Below are 22502 nucleotides of genomic sequence, written 5' to 3' on the forward strand. Positions count from 1 at the left end.
CCATATGTCCATCAGCAGGTTAATAGATAAACTTTGGAATATTCATACCACAGAATATTTCTCAGCAATAAAAAGTAATGAATTATATCAATACATGCAACAAATGCATGTTAAATGAATTTCAGAATAATTATACTGAGTGAAAGAAGATAGACAAAAAAAATTACATTCCTTAGAATTCCATTTAAATAAATTCCAAGTAATGAAAAGTAATGTATAGTGACAGAAAGCATATCAGTGTTTGCCTGAGGAAAGCAGGAGAGAGGGATTATGAAAGAGCACGTGAAAATACCTAAAGATGATGGATATGTTCATTATCTCGATTGTGTATACAAATGTCAAAACTTATCAAGTCATATACTTTATGTACAGTTTATTTAATATAGTTCAATTATTCCTCAAAAATATTAAAAATATGTAGATTATTTTAAAATGTATAGAGATATATGTACACACGTGTCTTTTTTTAAAAAGACATGGAAGAATCTGCATCAATCTGTTAATGGTTACCTCTGGGGATGGAGTTGCACTCAGAGGTGAAGGGATTTGAATGAAGACTCACATTATATATGCATAGATGTCACTGAAGTCTTTTACAAAAAGAATGTATTCATGAATTTACTTGTGTAGCTTTTATCATTAACAACTGAAAAAATACAGCCAAAGGCAGCAGAAAACCACACACTACCACTACTAAGAAAAACCTTTCTGGTCAAAAGATAAATGGAAGCATAATGGTTTTCGCCTTCATCTGCTTTTTGGTGAAAGTAAACTCGTGGGAGCTAAGATGCAAATATTTCCCTTTAGGAAGATTTTGAAAGTGAAGAGTTATTTTTATAAAGTGTCTCAGAGTTACATGTCCCATAAAGACATGGCACTGTTTAGGAAGTGTTAATAGGTGTGTTTTCATATTTCTAGTATTGGGGGATGGGCTGAGAAAAGCATTCAAGGAGAAAAGTGGACTCTACGGGAAGAAAGAGGAAAAGGAGGAGAAGAAAAAGAAGTGGTGAAGGAAAAGGAGAAAGAAAAAGAAGACAGTGAGGAGGAGGAAGAGGAAAAAGATGATGATGGCAACAGTGATGATGATGAAAGAGAAGAAAGAGAACAGAAAGAGATTACACTGATAGGTGGTGATGATGATAGTGACGTATCATTTTACACGTCTTTGGCTATGGATTGTGGGTTAGCTGCTAATGTTACAGAGCATTGTAACAATATCTTTGCTCCTCTTTCTTCTCTTGGGCTATGTGCGGTGGCATTTTGATAAAAGCCCAGGATCCTGGCAAGTAGTGCCATAGGTGATATAAGCAAGCTCAGAGAGACAGCCCACCTGATCTATAGGTGTAACTGCGAATCACTGTTTGGAAACAGCATGCAAGCTGTACAGATAAACAAGATCCCCAAGAAAAGTCACAAGAGCAAGGGGTAAATAAAAATAAAGATGTAATTCTGCACATCCTTATCAATGCCTGAATTCTTTCCATAGACCCCTTGAAGGTCCGTGGGCCCTAGGTTACAAACCCCTATTTTAGATGCATAGCAATGCAGAACCACTAAGTCATTAGTTCCAAGACCACATATTAAAATAAGCATGTTTATTGGGTTGCCTTAGAGTAGAGTTAATGCTTTATTATGGTCCCAACTATCCCATAACGTAGAGTAGGGGCACAGTAAACATACCAGGGATATCACGCAGTGTTCAAGGTGCTAGCAGGCTGTGAACAGGGTACCAGAACTTGGGTTTTATGTAGAACCAAAGCTAGGATCATTAGCAACTGGAAAATGTCAGAGAAATGACAAAATCTGCATGGCAGAAAAAAAGAGGGAGGATCTAAAGTCTAGATGAATGCAGAAAACAAAGTGCTAGGAGGTAGGGGACAAAATCACTCAGGAATAATCCTTCCCTCATCACTCCTGGAGAAAGCTCAGTGCTCCTTCCTCCTGCATAAGCTTTCAAAGTGACTTAAACACTAAATTCACCACATCTGGGAGCCGAAGAAGCAGACCTTTCCCCTTCAAAAGTTCCCGCTGGTATCCGCTGGGAGATTATAACTCTCTCTGATTTGATTCTCAGCAAGAGCCACTCTCATTTCCAGTATGGCTGGCGGGAGGTCAGGTCTCTGTCCCCCAGGATGCTATATTACAATGGACTTCAAAGAGCCCTGTGTGTTCCCAAATAAGCTCCCTCCATGCACCCGAAGCCCTATGCCATAAACCACCATGCAAATTATGCACATAAGCAAAGAGGCTTCCCACAAAGTGTACTGTTTCCCTTTTCCAGGTAGAAAGCACATTCTTTCCACACTTTGGTGGCGCTGGGCCCAGAAGGCACACTCTTCACAGTGCCCTCCGAATGTGTAGGGAGCACTGAAGTGGTAATTACCGTAGAAGGTGGTTTTCTCATATATTTGGCTGCAGGAAAATAACACACTGCCTCTCTTTCCTTGCATCTCAGGGAATTATGTAAATAGACCCAAAGCAAACCAGTTTAAATGATTATAAAATGGATTTCCAAGTGATACCTGTTACCAGACAAGAATACGGAAAAAAAAAAAAAAAGCCCTGAGCTCTGCTCTTTCTCAGCCACCAAAATGAAAGGATCAAGTATTTAGTAAGGGATTCTTCTCAGATGGACAATGACTTCTGAGTTAGGAACTTATTGGGCTTCATTGACTTGATAATCAGGGACAAGTCTCACCCAGGTACCTATGAATGATGTCTTCCTGGAGTTCTGACCACATTTCACAAAACAATTAAAGGAAGAAACTAGACACGGAGAGTGTAAAAGTGATTCGACAAATGAAAAAATGGTTCTCAAACTTTAGCACACATAAAATGTCCTAGAAGGCTGTTAAAATACAGATTCTTGCACCCAGCTGTCGGAGATTCTTACTCTGTGTGTCTGGGCTAGAGGCCAGAAATTCTCAAGTTCCCAGGTGAGGCTGATGTTGGTGGCCCACAGACCACACTTTGAGTAATATGGACTTAGAGGAAACAAGGGCAGATTTCTGCCCAACGTTGGCAAGCCCCTTATTGTGTTGCTTTTGAAGATTGCCCCTCTTGAATATATCGAGACGCTCAAGCTGGGCGCCCCACCTAATCAGCAAGAAGGCTGTCCAGTCAGCATGCCCTATCCCACCAAACCCAGCAGTTACTCCGAAGATGGGCCTGTGGCCAATCAGAGCCCACATGGATGCTGGAAAAGTGATTTTCTTTCCTTCCAAGATCTTAGGTACCAAGGACCAAGTAATTCTGCAGTTACAAGTGTCTTTCTTCGTAGCTAATTGGAAACAGACTGCCTAAAATTGAACCGACACAGAGACAAGGGAAGGAGAAGGAGAAGGAAGGAGAGAAAAAGATCTGACACTATTGTCTAAAACAACCGCTAGATCCAGTCACACCTAAAAACTATTAAACCCAAAGAACTTTGCTGATGAGTCAAGGAACCTCTTTTTTAAAAAATTTAAAACATTTTAAGTTGATGTTTCTGCAGCGTACAGCAGAGAGATTCCTCACTAATATGCATTCCGACCAAAGTCTCTAGAAACATCATTAACTTGAGAACTCTGCCAAGGACCTCAGCATTGAATGAAAAGAGGCACATGTGTCCTGACCTGGGCATCTGTAATCCTCTCAGTGCTCATCCCCACTCATCCCACACACCCGTGGTTACTACGCAGAGTTACTTTCTCACGTCAGAGCACCCTCCAAGGTAAGACACTTCTAATTTCTCCGGTACCTGCCAACCCTAGAACCAATTTCCAACACCAAAATAGCAGTGCTATCATGCTTCTGATGCCCCAGGTCAGTGTTTTTGGAAAAGTTTTGTATGCTGCCTGTTATTAATATCACTTACAGTGAATATATTGCTAACCTGTTACTTTCCAAATAACAGCCCCTTACTCCCCTCACTCCCCCCTTGTACCTGCTTAGTGTCATTTCTCTTTATTTTTCCCCTAAAGTACCATTGCATCATCATCAGTGTTGCTTCTCCTTCTCAAACTCCTTCCACCCCATCCTCGTCTCTCTGTCACAGTTAACTTCTTAATGAGTTACCCCAAGCGGATCACCCCCACTCTACCCTTTAGAGTCTTATTCCTAGAATCAGCAACCTGTGGATCCATTTTCTTAGCCTTTAAGATAGATTCTCCAGGCCAGTGTGTGTGGTTAAATATGTGCGCTCTAAAGCCCAGCTCCCAGGGCTCAGTAACAGCTCCATCCTTATTAATTACTTAAGCTCTCTGGGTTTCAGTTTTCCCATCTGTAGAATGGACATAATGATAATAATAGTAAATACTTTATATGTATTTGTTGTGAGCTTGAAATGACAATCTAAGTAAAGCATTCAACACAGTTCCAGGCACATAGGAAGCATTCCATATATATTAGTCACTATTATTGGTAGAGGAATATCAGGAAAAATCTCACTCTGCCAATCAATGGGCAAAAAAAGCAATGCTCAATTATTATACTTCACACAGCATTGTCATCTTTAATCCAACACTAGAGTGTTGCAATTTCATCTAGCCCATTCTTTCAACTCAGGTATGTAACTTCATGCCTGACACATTGTAGGCACTCAATAAACATGTGAAATGAATGAATCAATAATAATAACGATCACTTAATGAGAACCTATTCTGTACAAAGCATGTTACATATTTTATGTAATCCTCAAAACAATCCTGAAAAGTAGGTGTCACTTTTCCATTTGAAACATGAGGAAAATTAAAGATCAGAAAGCTTAATTCGCCCAAATGCAACAAGTTAGCCAATGGGGACACTTTTTCCACTATCCCAGCTTTTTCCAACTTTTTTACTCATGAACCCCTCTCATAAATAAATACACTATGGTAGACCCTTAGAGATTTTTTAATCATTTCAGCAAGTGACTTCTTTTTTTAAAAAATGTTCTACTATAGTACTATATTATTAAATAGCGTGCTGTAAAGATCATGTTACAATCTTTATAATATTAGGTCAAATTTTGACTTGTCCCCATTTAACATGTAATGTAAAGCTGGCAGGTTTACTTTAAATTATTTATGAGAGGAAAAAATATGAGTTAATTTCAGGACTGAATTTTACTATGTCGCAAGGCATTAAAACATAAGACAAAAACTCCTTTTACGAAGTGATATTTGGAATTCTAAATTTTGTGCTGATTTTTTTCAACACATAATTGTTCTAAACAATGAGATGCAAGAAAAGGTTCCAGCAGATATTTGCAAGCACTTCTCTACAAATAATACATTGCAGGTGTGGAGAGTCATTATTCTTAATAAATGAAAAGCCAAATTGGATATAATTGTCACTATATTTTCTATTTTTAACATTAGTGTTGAAGGATCTTGCAGTGTACCATATAAGACTTTTTGTCTGATGAATGAATGCAACTTTCAAATCTGGTGAAGGTCAGTCAGAAGTAAATTTGCAGATTGATTATCATATTTTTGCTCTTCATTAACTTGCTGCATTTCAATATCACGAGTCTATATACTTTCTATTGTTAAATCGTGATCTTACAGGTATACATTAATAATCTACACCTGTGATGCAAGCTGCCAAACTGCCTCAGAGTGACCCCAGAAGTTCACTCTGGATTGCTTGGACACAGAGGAAACTGGGACCAGGCTCCCCCTTATTCCTGATGAGAAGAAAGGACCATGCCAAGGGGCATATGGCCCCAACCTTGGCATAAAGTACTAAGACTTCACATGTGCCCCAGAGTCTCCAAGTGTGGAGAATTGGCCTTGCCAGGTAAACTCCCGTCAACAGCTGGAGCACCTCATGGTCTGTCTATTTCCCCTCTGACTTGTCTGGCAATAGAAAGGGAAGGCCATAAGGGAATGGGTCTAGGATGTAAACTGACGTGGCATGTCTAGAACTTTCTGGTCCTATATACCTCCCCACAGGTTTTTTCTTAAAATTGAAAACAAAGTGTGCTTATTTTATAAGCAAATTAAAAACTCCTTAGTTCAACTTAGTCCCCAAAACTTAGTCCTCTGCAAAAGTCTAATGTGGTGGGAAGAAGAGGAAAAGACAGAACAAGACTTGGAACTGTTTGTGTGTCTTTGACTTAGGTTTGGGCCAATGCAATAAGACACGAAACATATTCAGAGGCATAAATATTAGAAGAGACAAAATTATAGTTGTTGGCAAATTATTTATTTGCAAACCTAAAAGTCTAAAGAACATTATAATTAATTTTTAAATTAACCAAAAGGATAAATACAAGGTAAACATATAAAAATAAATCATATTACCACTCACCACTTAAAAAAAATAAGAAAAAGAGACATTCTATTCCAAAAGATCTGAACCAGACCATATCCCCCCCCAAAAAATGGTGTGTGTAAAACTATATTTCTACTTAGTGTGTAAATAAGCCTTATTAAATGTAGCTACAGATTATACCCCTAGATAAGAAACCTAAAAATATCATAAAATATAAATTTATAACAAATTAATGTCTAGAGATTATGTAATTATGATTCTTACAGCTTGCACCACAAAAGATACATTTGCAAAACTCTGTCCTTGTTTTTCAGGGAAGAAAACTGATGTTAAGATATATTAAGTAACTTATCCAAAGTGGAACTGCCAGTTAGTAAGCAGCAAGTGCTCCATTAAGTCTGACGCCAAAGCCTGTATACTTAAGAATTCTGCCGTATTGCCTTCCGAATCCATGTAACATCCCCATGAGATTTCTTTCTCAGTGTAGGATTTCATAACAACTTTTAAAGTTAATCTTGGACGATGTAAAGAAAAAAGAAATATAACAGGAGGTCAGCAACTACTTCTGCCAGATAACTAAAATATATTAGAGGGCCACTGGAGCATGAATGGAAGAGAGGTTTAATTATTGCCAAGACCTAGCTGAGAGTCAGGGTGAGGGTGGTCTAACTGCAGGGGGTTGGGGGGCGGCTATCGAGATTGTGGCAGGACAAAGCCCATAGGAAGAAATTATGCAGGTGGCCTAGTGAGGGCACCAAATTAGGACGTGGCACATGATAGTGGGCAGAAAAGGGTCAGGCAGGAGAACTAAGGTCCTTGCCTCCAATGATATCTGAAGGTAAAGCTCCTCATCTGAAATGGCTCAGTCACAAGGAATGGCTGAACTAGCAGAAGCTAGTGGAAGAGCCAGTGAGTGGGCTACATTGAAATGGGAGATGGATGTTCTGAGAACCACAAAAGGGTGGGGGAAAGGGGAACATGCTTGCCTGGGGGCAATACAAGTCAAAGGGGGGTATTCTGTGGGGAAACTTTCTTTTATCTCTGTCCTTAAAGGGGAACAGCTTAGTTTCCAATAACTACAATAAATTGGGATCCATCAAGGCTTATTGCAGGGTGAAAAGGAGGGGTCCTATTTAGACTACCCAAATGAAGTGAATAAAACACAGTCTCAGAAAGATGAATATGATGGAAAGGAAAAATGCCAATGTTAGAAATTTAAACTTGTTTTCTGTGCTGGAAATCTTCCTATTCTCCTGTAGGTTCACTCTCCCCTTCTCCACCTGGCCCCAGCTGCTAAAATTTAGCTGTATATAGGTCCCAAGGCTAGGAGGAGGGTTGAGGGAGGGAGGGCGGTGTTGAGGGTGCAACATTTAAGGAGGCTGTCGTTCTCAGGGCTGTGCAAGTGCTCCAGCCTTAGCCTGAGAGTGAGAGCCTCCTTAAATGTTGATCCCTGGATGCCTCACTAGACATACTCTGATTGGTTCTGCCAATGGGAACTTCTGGTAGGAAGTCAGAGCAGGGTAAATGGTGAGACAGGTCATTTGTTCCCCTGGGCAGCTGTGGCCCCTGACAAGTCAACACTGCACCCAAAGTGCTGGCTTCACACCGCTGTCTCTCCATCCACTTGTTCCTTTGGAGCCTGGAGGTGATAACCGTTGGCTGCTGCTAATACACATAACTACACTGTCTTTTGAGGTTCCTGACATTCGCACATCTGTAAATAATCCCCTCATAAATAAATTTTCTTTGAATAATCTTATTCTGAGCATGCCACTTCCTGTTGAGATCCTGAGGAATACATGTCCCTTACCTGGGCTCTGCCCTTTGTAGTGTACTATGAATTAATATTTTATGAACCCTGTAATTATTTTGTGAATAGCAACTATATTGCTTCATACCCTTTTACATTAAAAGCATTAATTATGCAAATGGACACATTTTTTTTAAATACCTCATTTTTGCATGGCTGTTTTGGCCTCAAGAAATAAAAGTTGTCCTGGCCTTTTCTAATTCCCATGAGACACGATGTCTGAAAAGCTTCATCCGGCAACAGTGACACATACTGATTAAGAAAATGGGCTTTGAAGTTAGACAGGCTTAGATGCAAATCCAGCTCATCTCCTTCCCAGCTGTGTGACTTTGGACAAGTCACTTACGCCAGCAGAGGTAGAGGCCCCAGTTGATGGCTCATTTGCTGGTGCTTCCAAAATTGGATGTTCCCTCTGAAAATATTTTCCATGTCATTATCTGAGCTCAGCTGCCATGCTGTATCATGACCCTAACTGGGACAGCACCCCATTACTGCCACAAGATACACCAAGTCTTGTTTGTTTAAATTGAAGCTCTCAGCTCCTGGGAAAATCATACACACCACCAGCTTCCACATTCGTTAACTCGCACATTTCCTTGCCAACTGACAGCACATTGTATACACCTGAGGGAAGCAAAGTTGGAGACCGACTCCATGAGGGCAAGACGTCTAAAACAACAAAACGTGAGTTATTTTTGAAATGTTTCATTTTCAGCCCTCCCACTCCCTGTAATATCTGGCTGAGGTGTGAATGGCTGACTCCAGCAGGTAATCAGTAACAGATGGAACTGGCTAATTATGTCTCTTACATGTGAGTAGAGATAAAGCTGTTAATTGCTAATTGTACATCTCTCCTATTTCCCACCACAGGGCACTGGGGCAGAGGCCACTTCCCAAGCCAAACACAGACATGGCCTGTGCTCCTGGCTGATGAGAAGCATCAGAAGCAGCTGGAGACCTGCATCCCCAAGATGGCCAGGCCTAGAGAAGCATCTAGCAACAAGAAGGTGCTGTTGGCAGGCTCTAGCTTTCCATGCCCTGAGCCCATGAGGACTCAGCCAATGAAGACTCAGCTAATGAAAGCTCAGCATGGAGGCAGCAAACGGCCGCTTCCCCACCAGCAAGTGGCATCTGGTAATTGTTTCCAGTGTGCTTTGGGGTCAACTTAGTTCCCCAGAATCCGAATAATACCAAGGTCTCTAGGCACCAATTTGTCTGTAACTCCTGACTGGACACTGAAAAGTGCTGCTGTCTAGAATCTTCTCCATCTTCCAAGCCTTAAGACTATGTCTTGTGATGGTCACAAGATTTTCATCTGATCAACATCTCTTTTAGGGAACCATCCCTACCCCATTCCCAGTAGATGTGAGTTAGAGAGGTGGCCGGATCATATATCTCCATGTGACAGAATACTCCATTCCCATGGCCACAGTGATTGGTTCAGGGAAAGTCATGTGACACAAGTTCAGCCCTTGGGGAGTCAGTCTCCAACTTTGCTTCCCTCAGGTGTATACAGTTTGCTGTCAGTTGGCAAGGAACCAAAAGAGTGCAGACTAATATAGACATTGTAGACATCAGTTTTTACCAGTGTCGGTCTGAAATTCATTTTGCTTCCCTTAGAATGGATAAGCCAGCCTTTGTGAAGATTGACTTCCCACAGCCTGTGTTATGACAATCCTTGGCCCGCTTCCTTCTCCCTTCCCAGAACATCCAGTATGTGATCCAGATAGAGCTCCTCAAGGGTGGAGCTTGTCTACCCATCACATGTATCAGGCTGTATCCCTGATTCTAAATCACTCCATTCTTTATGATTTATAAAATAGGTTCATTGGTGTTACGTGGGATGTTGACATGAACATGATGGTCTTCTCTTAGCAGTATCAGGCAGCCAAGGAAAGGGATCAAGAGGCCTGGAGACCAACATAACCAAGGACAAGCAGGGCAGGGCGATGCAGCCGAACAGCAGTGACTGGTTCCTGAGATGTGGCTAAATTAGCAGACGTACCAAAAAACATAATCACCTTGGCCAGTTTCAGAAACATCAACTCTAAAAAGGGGGAGTTTCTTTAGCAGGGATTTTGTATGGTAGCTAACAAAGGACGTAAGACAAATGTCCCTTCTTTCTTCCTTTGTGTGTAAATTCTACACAGAATCTGCCTCATTGGGGTAATACTATGTTTTTTAAAAAAAGATCACATCTAAATTTACAGAGAACCAATAATAATAATAATAAGGATGCTCTCGGTAAATGGATTCAGACTGCAAGAGGACCAGAAATGGAAAAAGGAGGTACATAATTTTTTCTTTAGTTGGATGGGCACAAATGCCATATGGCTATGAGGAATCAGAGAACATTCCTTCTAGTGCCCAGCCAGAATGGGAAGACAGAAGCCACGGACTCGTTGCACACAATGTCATTCTGCCTTGAGATATGTGCTGTTAAATTTATGTCTGTCTTCGGAAAATAAAGATCACTCATTTGAGCTGTGATTAAATTTTGTGTCCAAATGGGTATTTGTTTGTCTTTTGTGCAAGAACGCTTTGCCTTCAGGCTATGCAGTTGGTGGTGAAGAACTGAAACACACAGGCCTTAGGGCTGCCCCTTGTTTGTGAAACTGCAGCGGAAGACGGCTGAAGAGAACTTAGGTGAGGAAGCTGCAGATGGAGCCAGAAACCTTGGCACAGGCTTTTTCTTTTCGAGCAGAGAAAGCTATTTGGGAAAGACGACCTACTGTTCCTTCTAAATTCCCAGGGAGTGAGGTTACGTGAGGCCTTGTGATTCATTGGCCAGAAGTATCTGCTCCAGCTGCCAAGCCACAGTTATCAATCCAAAAATGCTTCTGAAAATGAGGCCAGACCCATGTTAATGAAGCCTGATTGCCTCAGAATTATTGTCGGATTAATGAACAGCTTTGCCAGTAGCCCACGTGTGCAGGGTCAGTAACAATTTATGGTGAGTTACATTTAAGCAATTTCCTTCACTCCATTCAACTAGCGTTTGCTGAACCTACTAAGCACAGAGCTTTGGGTGGGCCCAATGTAAGAAGAGAGACTGAACTGGACTTCAAATGCCAAAGGTTCTAGGCCTATCTCTGCCATATTCAAGTCATACAAGAGTAGGAAAAATCTCTTTGTCTTCCTGGCCTCAGTTTCCCCATTTGTAAAAGAAGTGAATTGACTCAATAGTCTGTGAGTAATCCTCAAGTCCAAGATATGTCTATATATTATTTCTGAGAGCTTAAAATGTAAATAAGAAGGCAAATACACACACAAAGAAAAGAGAATTCATTAATTCCATGAATGTATTTATCCACGGATATTTATTGGCTAGGCTCCAGGCAATATACAAAAGAATTTAAGATAAGCTTACCTCCAAACACTTACAGTCTACTGGGGACAACCATGAGCAAATACATAGTCAAAGCATAGGCACAAAGCAGAGAGATTTCAAATTAGATTAGAAGGGTAGCAAAATCTTGCCAGAAGAGGCAGCATCGTGCTGAGAAATAAAAGAAAGGAAAGGTATCTCATCAGAGTGCAGAATATTATAAGACATAGGGTCATGATAAAAGTATTTTTGAGGAATGAAAGTGTATTCTGTGAGAATAATAAGGAATGAGGTGCATCATAACTAGGTTATAGAAGAGCATCTTTGTTTGGAACTAAATTCTGGAAGCCAAGGGAATCTACTGAAGAAATATGACATATGATGTGGTCAGATTTTAATTCTGGAGCAGTCTAGAAGCACTGAGGAAGATAAATTGCTGCAGTAGGAGGTTGAAGACAAAGGAGCTCATTAGGAGGCTTTCATAGTAACCTGGACGAAGGATGGCGGTGGTCTCACCTAAGGCAGTGGAGATAGAATAAAGATGATACAAACGATGTTTCGACGTGGATATTGTAACTGTTGATGACTGATTAGATATGGGAGAAGCATAATGTTGAGTGTCCATAGTGACTCCCAGATTTCATATCTGGGTGTCTCGGGGAAGGGGGTGCCAATCAGTTACTAAATGGAGAACATGGCAAGAGGAAGTGGTTTGGGAGGAGAGCAGTGAGATGAGGCCAGTCTCTCCCATGCTAAGTCTGAGTCACACCAACTGATTGACATCCTGAGATACAAGCCCAGCAGGCAGCTATAGGTGTGAAAGTCATCAGCATAGGTGAGAATGTGAACCCTGAATGGAACCGATGTGTCCAGGAAGATAGGACAGAGTGAGAAGACCATGGTAATATTGGACAGAGTCTCAGGGTCTAAAGACCAGTCTATGAAGAACACTATGAAGAAAAGTATTGGACAGAGAAACAGAAAGTAACCCAGGAGAAAGTAATTTCACAGACAAAGTTAATAAAAGAATTATAAGGAGTGAGCAATCGGGGTCAGATACCACAGAGAGGTCGAGAAGACAAGGACAGAAACCGTCCATTGGATTTGGCTCCAGGATTTGGCTTCACTGCCGATCTTAACAAGAACAATCTCTGCGAAATAATGGAAGTCAGACTGCGGGGCATTCAGCAAGCTCTCAACCTCCTCGTTGGGAGACTTGTGGCAGGAAGTGTAGACTACTCTTTCAAGCAGTTAAAATGTAAAATAGGGAAAATAGAGGATGCTATCTCAAGAAGGGTGACGAAAGATAGGTTTTCCCCCAATATAGCCAAAACTTGAGGATAGTTTTAAATTTAGAGGAAAGACCCAAAGGAGAAGAAGAGGTTGAAGCTAAAGGAGAGATCATTGATCATTGGCAAGAGGGTCTGGAATCTACAACTCAGGTTGAGGGATCCATGTTAGACAAGATAAGTGCACTGTTTTCTATGAAACAGAAAGAAGGAAGAAAGTTTAGACAGATAACTTTAAAGGCATTAGCAGAGGAAATTAGGGAATATTCCTCTCCCCTTCAAGAGACCTTGGTTTTCTCAGGGAAAGATGGGATTGAAAAATGGTGGACGGTGTGAGGTACAAGGTAAACTGTCGAAGTTGCCACCAATGGGAATTGCCAAGGGACAAGGAGATGGATCACTGGGAATCATTAAGGTTCCAGGTGGGATTTAGACCATGAACATAAAGCAATTGCAAAGCAATTGCTCTCATGAAGGAGTAGGGAACTCTGATGGTTTGGTCAATCAAGGATAAGTAGGAATAGTCCTTTCCATCACTATTTTGGGTCCTACCTCTGCTCTTTCCACAATGCACCAAGCCCCATAAACTTGCCTCTGCAAAGATAGTTAAAACATGCTCTCACATGGGTTCTCAGGGAAAGGCATGATTCACATTCCCAGGACTCACATTAGCTAAGTTATCCTCTTCGACCTCTTGGTAGGCAAGAAGTTTGGTGAAAACAAATTAAACTCTTTTAATTACCCAAGTAAAATATACTTATTGTAAAAAATGCCTCTAAACAAAAAGAATAGAAATAAAATCATCGGTAAGCCCAATAATCAGAGATAATTATAGTTAGTTTCTTGAAGCATATCCCTGCAGAGAGAGATACATAGATAGTTAGATGATAGATTGATGAAAGAAAGTGAAAGCACAAATTATGAAGCAAATGTGGCAAAATTTAACGATAGATCAATCCGAATAATAAGTATACAGGTGTTTTGTACTATTGAAATTTTTCCATAAGATTAAAATAAATACAATTTTTAAAATACTGAAAAAAGCAAGTGACTTTAAATTTGTTAAATGGTCATGATACAAACTTTGGGAACCATTGTTCTATCATGTAGAAAGTCTTTATTTTGACACATGAATAGCACTTTTCCTTGATGTCTATCACTGATATAGATTTTCTCCTACTTTTTAAATATTTCTTTCACCATTTCAGTTATATGCACTATCCTGAATTATAGTTCTCACAGTGAACAGTCGTATAAAGCAGGGTCCACCGGTTAGCAAAATTTAGTTTCTTATCTAGACTAGAATCTGGGACCCATTCTCACTTCTAGGCATATGGATCACGTGAAGACTCCTTCCAAGAATGTCTTGACCTACTGTTGGCTTCTTGCCAAAGCTGAACAGAAAGACTCCGCCCCCCCCATTTTAAAGTGTGTACCACTAATAGGCCACTTATTAAGGAACAAACATTTTTGCCCAGCAAGACTTATTCGGAGACCTATGAATGATTAAGCATTTCCTCATGGTTCAAGTATGAAGCTCTGCCAATTTCTCCAAGTATTCTGTGATAACTCATCTTTCAAGAAGGCTTTCTTGTCCATTTCCCTGAAGCAATTTGGCAGAATTTACAGTAATCTTAAAATGTCAAAATGCATTATTTGGACAGGAAATAACAAATACATAGTTAGCACTGCTTTCCCACCAGAAGAACACATTGCTTTACATGGGTAATGAGAGGTAAGGTCTTCCTTCCTGTCTTCCATTCATTCTCCTGTTTGTTTCAACAACACTTACTAAGTGCCTGCACTGTGATAAAAATTGTGTTGGCACACAAAATACAAAGAGGCATTATTATTATCTCCATCCTTGATTAGCACATTCTGGCAAATCAGCATTTCCCACCAGTGTAACCCTCCCACCAGGGTTACAGGTGTGTTGAAAGTTTAATATCCTTGGCCATCAGGGCAGCCAGGAAGGTCTAGAAACAGGATAAGCCCCTCAGTTTGGTCATCTCAAATGCAAGCAGTCTCATCCATTTATCCCAATATGCCAAAGAAATCATATCATTTTTCATGAATACCATGACACGATAAAGATTAGGAAACACTAGAGGAATCAAACAATTAGAGAAATAACGACAATTTTTATGAGTGCTCATGTACTTGTTTCTGTTCCAAGTACATTACACATATTACCTAATTTTCTCCTCAGGACAACCCTATAAGGTATAGAATATTATTCTGTTTTTGCAGATAAGGAAGCTGAGACAAAAGTTCAATAACTCATTCAAGTTTGAACAGCAAGTAAATGACAGACAGGATTCAAAGCCAGACTTTCTGGTTCTAGACATGTGCTCTTGATCACGACACTGTAATGTTTCATTGTGATAAACTCTATAACATACACATGCCTAAAATGGTATGGGTGTACAGAGGAGGGAGTGATTATTTCTTCCTGGGAGAACTGAAGAAGACTTCACCATAAACAACCTAAATACTGGCTGATACGATACAATAATGAGCATTTACTGGGCTGAAAACAATATTTTAGAAAACAAAGAAGCAAAAGCATTTTCTCCAATTAATAATTACTATGGCATAATTATAACCATAAATCAGAGCTAGTGACATGTAAATATCAACATGTTCACACAGGTGGGGCTTCCAAGCCAGGCCCTACCCAATCAGAATGTCAACCCAAGCCTTTCTTGAGTAAAGACATATGGTCCTGGTATTCAAATTGCATGCTTGTTTTAGTCCTCACTTGGTGTATGTGTGTTGCTGACCTTTCTAGGTGATGTTTAGTCTGCATTTGATTTTTAGGTTTCTAGGACATGAGTTGATTGATTTTGTATTGGCTTATTTTCAAGAATTTAGAAATTTGGGTCAGGATTTAGTGAACTGAAAGCATGAGGAATATCCTGCCCTAATTTATTACTGAGATAGTTTATTCTTCACTGTTATTTACCATAATTTCCTAAAACACAGATTTGAACAAGTTACTCATTTGCTTAAAAACCTCCAGTAGACCCATGTAATCCACAGGGAAAAGTTCAAGCTCAATTCTATAGTTCAATGTGAAAAAACTTTTCTAACATGAACTCTGATTATGTTTTTAGCCTCATTTACTATCATTTCCTCTGACAAATCCTAGTCTCAGTCACAGTGCATTCTCACCTTTCCCTCAATATTACATGCTATATTTCTTATAAGTTTCTATAACTTTTTATAGGCTATCTAGTCTATTTCAAGTATCTTTCTCCTGCATATACAGCTGTCTGACACCTATCACCTATTCATACATCAATACACCTCCTGAAAGACGTCTTCCATGATCCCCTTCACTCAAAGTCTTGGGTGAGTTTCTACCGGATTTTTCTGTATGCTTCCTTGTGTAGTATATCTATATTCAAATATCTATTTATATCTCTGTGTATATGTGTACGTGTGTCTGTGTGCATATACATATATATCTTAGCACAAGGGCTGAGAAAGCATCAATCAATGTTTGTGGAATTAACATTTCTAAGAAAGTGCAAACACAGTAGAAGAAAAGAAATATTACCCTTAAATTAAAAAGGGGCTTGAGAACTAAGCATTTGGAGGGAGGTAAAAACATACACTATGACTGAAGAATTGCCTAAAAGCTCACACACAGTGAGCTGCCCAGTTGAAAGAGGTTTTAAAAGGCAGAAAGAGGGAGACTTATTTTACCTTGATGGAAGCCTTGGTATATGGAAAATCGCTTGGATGCTGGGGAGAAGGCACAATTCTAGTAACGAAGTGAAAGAAATTCACTTTGGCTCTGAACCAAGGGATCCAGAGTGAAAAAAGAGTTAAAATATTTATAAGGATAAAAGCAAATGTTACAGTATACACCGCCCAACAGGCCATACAGTCTTTGAGCAAATCTCAAAGGGGTTAGGCTTTTGAAGTACGCTCTGACGAGACAGAGTGTGTATATCTATGGGTTGATGCACAATCTCTCTCCCCAACAAAACTGAAAACTCTCCTCTGTCATTGTACATATTTGTCCTTGCTGTCTCCAGCAAAGCCTTTTCTGCTGAGTTAAAAAAAAAAAAAAGAACAGAAAGAAATAGGAAAGAGAAATCCTATTTAACCAACTTTCAGAGGTTATCTCCTGATAATTGAGCTTGGAACGAGGCAGGCTGCCTCCTCTTTGCCAAGGTCATGGGTGACTCTTGGCTAGATACCAGGCGAGGGGGCAGGAGTGCCATGCAGGGTAAGTGGCTTTCCTCAATCATGGCTGCTTCAGAACCATTTTAAAGAGACTGCTTTCCTTGTGGAATGCTTAATAATCTTCCGAGCCAAGGGGATGACAGCTAAGATTATAAACTCAAAAAAGAATCTAAGAAAAACCAGCCTGCCCTAGCCCTAGCGATTCTGTAGCCATTAATCGCATAGACACCACCCTGGGGAAGGCTGATGCTCGATATAACTAAAAGAGAAAATCAGGCACTAAGGTCATTTTTTGGAGAGTTGGATACATGTAAGTGAGGCGGATCTCGGGGTAGAGTTGCAGAAGAACCAGCCCAGTGATCTGGTACCTTCCATACAGCTCAGCCCTCATCCCCTATTCACAGAGGGGTTAAAATAAAAAGAAGGAAAATACTGTTCTTTAACTGTTTACCATGTCCCAGGGACTTTTACATATTTTATTTTGCTTCATTCTCACAATAACCCTGTCAGATAGGCATGATTATGTTTAGTTTCTAGTTGAGAAAATTAAGTCTTCGAAAAGTTACCTGCTGAATGTCATGCAATTAGGAAGGAGAGGGGCTGGATTGGAACCCAGGCCTCTTCATTTAAGAAACATTTCTTATCCATCTATATTATACTGTCTAAATCCTAGGTTAGATAATGGAGATATAAAAGCAAACATATACCATTTTAAAGCCTCAGGGAATTTAACAGTCCTGAAGAGAAACAAACCCACAAAGAATTACCTTACAACGTAGTGTACTGAGTTAAAATTGAGGTCAGTTCTAAGTTCAGGGAGTCGAGTCTATCATCCAGGGAAGGGATTCTGAGATGGTGCCTAAATAGGATGCTTCCTAAGATGTCTCCGTTTTGCCAATAAGTTCTAACCTAAATCTTGAGTCTTTCAATCAAGTGCATACAAATACAGAAGGAAATGAATGCCAACTAACATTTATTGAGTTCTCACTATGAACAGACCCAGATGCAAGGGTAGAAGAAAGAAGAGAAAAAGAGAAATGGTTGGATACCATCCCAGATAAGTCTGAGCCCTGGATCTTCACTGCAGAAGAGAAGGAAGAGAGAACATCACCGTATGCGTGCATTTTAGACTGACCACACCTGCTAGTGCCAGCCCCCGATCACATTTGTGGATAATAATGAATATGATTCGTGTCCAATCCTCTCTAAAGGTTGGGGAGTGCATGGGACATGACAAAACTGGGGGTAGACTTCCCATCTCCTAAAGTACCCTGAACATGGAAGTGAAAGATTTTCTGCTCTTTGGGAAATGAGAAGTCCAGGATAGCTAACACGATGTGAAAATGAAGAAATGGTGGTAAGAGACAAAGGTGCAGCAGTAAAGTACCACCAGGGCATCATGTGGAGCTTCCTGGGCCACTTCTTGGGCCCAGAGCAGGCCCCTTGCTTGTTTTCTGTGCAGGTCTGGGAACTCATTCTTCCTGAGGAATAAGGACCTCGACGTGTGTCCTGCCACCTGTGAAGACAATCCCACAAGCCACTCTCATTCAACAGTCTTCTCAATTCCTAAACAGTGGAAGAGAATGGAACTGAAAACTCCCTCCCCAAGGCTTTCCTCAACTCCATCTGAAACCTGCCCAGCCTACTGTGACCTCCCGACCTCTGACCTCCGACCTCCATGCTTAGTTCATTTCCTGTTCTTCCTCCCCACCCCCCAATATGTCTCCCCAGTTTATGCTGAGAGCACTGTAGATTCTGGATTTCATCAATTCATTTCCCAACTCTGTACCTAACTAGCTGTGTGACCACAGAAACTTTTTTTAACCTCCTTGATCCTACATGTCCTCCTTTGTAAAAGGGAATTGTTTTGGTTACCTTTTTCTATATCCTCAGTAAAACACCCCCAAATATAGTGGCCTAAAAACAACCATTTATTAATTCGTGATTATAGGCTGGCGATTGGGGCTGAGCTCATCTGGGTGGTTCTTCCGGTCTCAGAAGAGCCCACTCATGCCGCTGGGGTTAGCTGCCAGTTGTTGGGGTTTGGTGGCTCTTGGCTAGGACAACTGTTACCCAGCAGGTTGGCCTGGGCCGGTTCACATGGAAGCTCAGGTTTCCAAGAGCAGCAAGAAGGCAAGTCCAGTGCATAAGCCCTTTATACGTCATTGCTTGCATCGTGTCTGTTAGTGTCCCATTGGCAAAAATCGTCACATCCCCAAGCCCAGAGTCAGTGTGGGAGGCCATTACCAAAGGGCATGAATATAGAGCAAATATACAAAGGGCATGAGACATAAACACATTTGGGCCATAACTGAAATCAGCCCACTACCAGGATAATTACAGGATCTTTGCAAGGAACAAATAATATAACACATGAAAAAAAGTTAAGCATAGTTTCTGGCACATAGTGAAGACTCAGTAAATATTATCTATGATTGCTGTTACTGTTGTTGGGGAGGTGGTGAAAAATATTGCTCCAATTGCCATAAATGAGAGAGGATTTTCACTCGACTTTACATAAGTCAATAGTTTGAGAGAAATTATTTTCTTTCTTCTCAACGCCCCTTCCTCACTCCTTCCCATAGAAGGGGAAGTGATTTATCTAGTTGAGGTGCCTCATTTCTCTAATGTAGGACTTCTCAGTGTCATGATCTGAAAACAGGGATCACAATCCCCACTTGTCTCTTAGGTTTACCGAAATAATGTGTGTGAACATATTGTGTAAATTGTCGATCATGATACAAAGTCAAGCGTTAACACATTAAGGCAGCATGGTGTAATAATCCCAGCTAGTATTTGTTGAGTGTTTAATATGCCCAAGAACCTTAATGCATCATTTTATTTTATCTTCCTGATCATCTTGGCTAAAATTTGTCTTCCTTTTACATAAAAAGTGATTGAGCCTCAGAGAAGTTAAGTAATTTGTCCAAGGTCACACAGGTGGCAAATAGCTCAGCCAAGCTTCAAATCAATTTTGCTCCCCATCCCCCACACTCCTGGTCCCAGGAATATTTGGCAACATATGGAGACATTTTGGATTATCACAACTGGCATGGGGGTGATGCTACTGCCATCTAATGGGTAGAAGCCAGCAATGCTGCTAAAAATCCTACAATTCCCAGGACAGCTGCCCACAATGAAGAAATACTTGGCCCAAGATGTCAACAGTGCTGAGGTTGAGAAATTCTTCTCTAATGAGTATTAGAGTCGCTATCTAGTATAATGGTTAAGTTAGTAGACTCCTAAGCCACATGGCTTGGTGCCACTCACTAGCTGTGTGACACTGGGCGAGTCATTTAACATCCCATTGCTTCAAGTTCCTTACCTATAAAACAGGGTTAACGCTTAACAATAGTTTCCACCTCATACGATTATTGCGAAGGTGAAATAAGTTACTACATGAAAAGTATTTAGAACAGGCTTGGCATTTAGCAAAAACTCAATAAAGGTTTGCCATTGATGTATTAAAAAGTCATGCACATTGTAACCCCTCTCTCCAGCCCGTCCTCTGCGTAAATCTTCCCAGCCCAGCTCATATTTTATGCTCCTGGTGATTAAGAGCTCTGAAGCCAGACAGCGTGGGTTTCCTGGTCTGAATCCTGACTGCTAATTTGACAGCTCAGGTGGTGGGATTCTAAGTGATGAAGATCAGCATGAGAAAAGGAATTCCTTTTCTCATTTAATACTTAACCCTAGGAAATTTCTATGACTATTTCACTTATGAGGCTTTGGAGGGTTAATTCACTTGCACCAAAGCTCTAGCCAATAAGTGGAGAGTTAGGATTTTAACCAGACTTCAAAGCCAGTGCCTGCCCCCTCTCAAGATTCTGCCACCTGTCAGTGCCAACACAGATGGAGTAAGAGAATTAAGCCCCACCCTTCTACCTATAGAGAGATGGACAGAAGTTAAACGCCAGCTGCATCGCTAAGTAGTGGCCAGACCTTGAGAAAACAACGTAATCTCTCTGAGCTGCCGTATATAAAAAGACCTCAACTTTGTTGATTGTTGATATCAAACAATATTTACAGACACATAATATTAAGGAGAACTAGGACCTCTTTCAGGGAATAGAGTTCTCCTTAGAATGCCTTCTTTGTGGCTTTGAAGAATGTACAAAGGGTCTTTTAGCAATCCTTGAAATTCCTCCGTTTCTAGTATGACCTAGCCCAGTTATGGGGGTTTATGGAGCAGGGCTGATGGCCAGGTATGTATCTGCAAAATGCCTTGCGGACACTCGCAGAACGATCCCAGCCATTCAACTGTCTCTGGGTCATAGCACACAAATGTGAGAGGAGAAGAAAGGTCATCTAAAAGGACTATTGTACTCTCAGCTTCACTGGTTCAATAACTTCCTCAGCATTCTCAAGAAACTAATATTCCCCAGCTTGCTCTCTGCACTGAACTATTTCAGAAGCTCTGACCTCTGAGCCGTTTCTTGGAGACTGCAGGTGAACCTCACTTATTCCTACCATCTTCCCCTGGAACCTCTAAATTCTCCTTGGTTTCTATCCCTGTGCCCATGTGGGTGAAGCTCTGCTCTCAAAGTAAAAGTACCTATTCGGGAATGAGCCTGGTGGGATGACTCTGGAGAAATTACTAAAATTCTCTGAGCAATGAGTTCTTATTTGTAAAATGAGAAACTAATAATATCAATGTCAAGGGCTAATTTGAGAATAAAACCGTTTTAGTTCATATTAAAGTGCTTTAGTGTGTATATATAATGTATAATGTGTTATTATATTTTACCCAGGTATTGCCTTTGGTGTCATTGGTTAAGCCTCTCTGATGTCCCATGAACTGATGAGGGATTCACACGCATCGTTTCATCTTGTCCTCACAAACAACCCTAGGACATAGGAGCTATAATTGGACCCATTTTAGGTGTAAGGAAACTGAGGCTTAAAAGGTTAAATAATTTCCCCAAGCCAGTAAGTACTGATTGGCAGACGCAGTACTTGAGCCTGGGTCTATCACAGTCCAAGTTCATGCTCTTACCTCTACGATACAGTCTCTAGTTCTTCCAAATCAGAGAAAAGAGTGAAAAGAAAAGAAGGAACCCACATTATCGGTATTGAGATGATTGTTTTTTTCTATCGGGCTTTAGAAAAATGATACTCAGTGAGGTAGGCAGCTAACATGCACAGTGTAATGAATTGCAAAGCTATTTATAATCCTCACAACAACCCTATCAGGTAAATATTTTATCCCCTTTTGACAGATTGGAAAATTGAGTCTCAGACATCTAAGAGATATGCTGTCAAATCACAGAACTAATAAATAAAGGAACCAAGACTTGGGCTTAAGTATTCTTGGACCAATTCCTGTGATCTTTTGACTAGTCCAGTACGGAGTTGAAGCTTGGCTCAGCCATTTATCAACTGTGTGACCTTGGATGAGTTACTTAACCTTTCTGAGCCTCAACTGCTTCATAGGTAAAAGGAAGACATATTGAGCAGGAACACAAGATGGTCAGAAAGATAAAATAAAAATGGTGCATGTAAAGTCCCTGAACATAGCAAGCACTCAACAAATGATAGCTGTAATTATTATACCATGCTGCCTTTATGTATTAACACCCTACTTTTGTATCACTCTTTTACACATTGTTTTTAAACACATCATTTTAGTAAACCTATGAGG

The sequence above is a fragment of the Propithecus coquereli genome, unplaced genomic scaffold, assembly GCF_000956105.1.
Source record: "Propithecus coquereli isolate 6110/MARCELLA unplaced genomic scaffold, Pcoq_1.0 Scaffold223, whole genome shotgun sequence".
Lineage (NCBI taxonomy): Eukaryota > Metazoa > Chordata > Mammalia > Primates > Indriidae > Propithecus > Propithecus coquereli.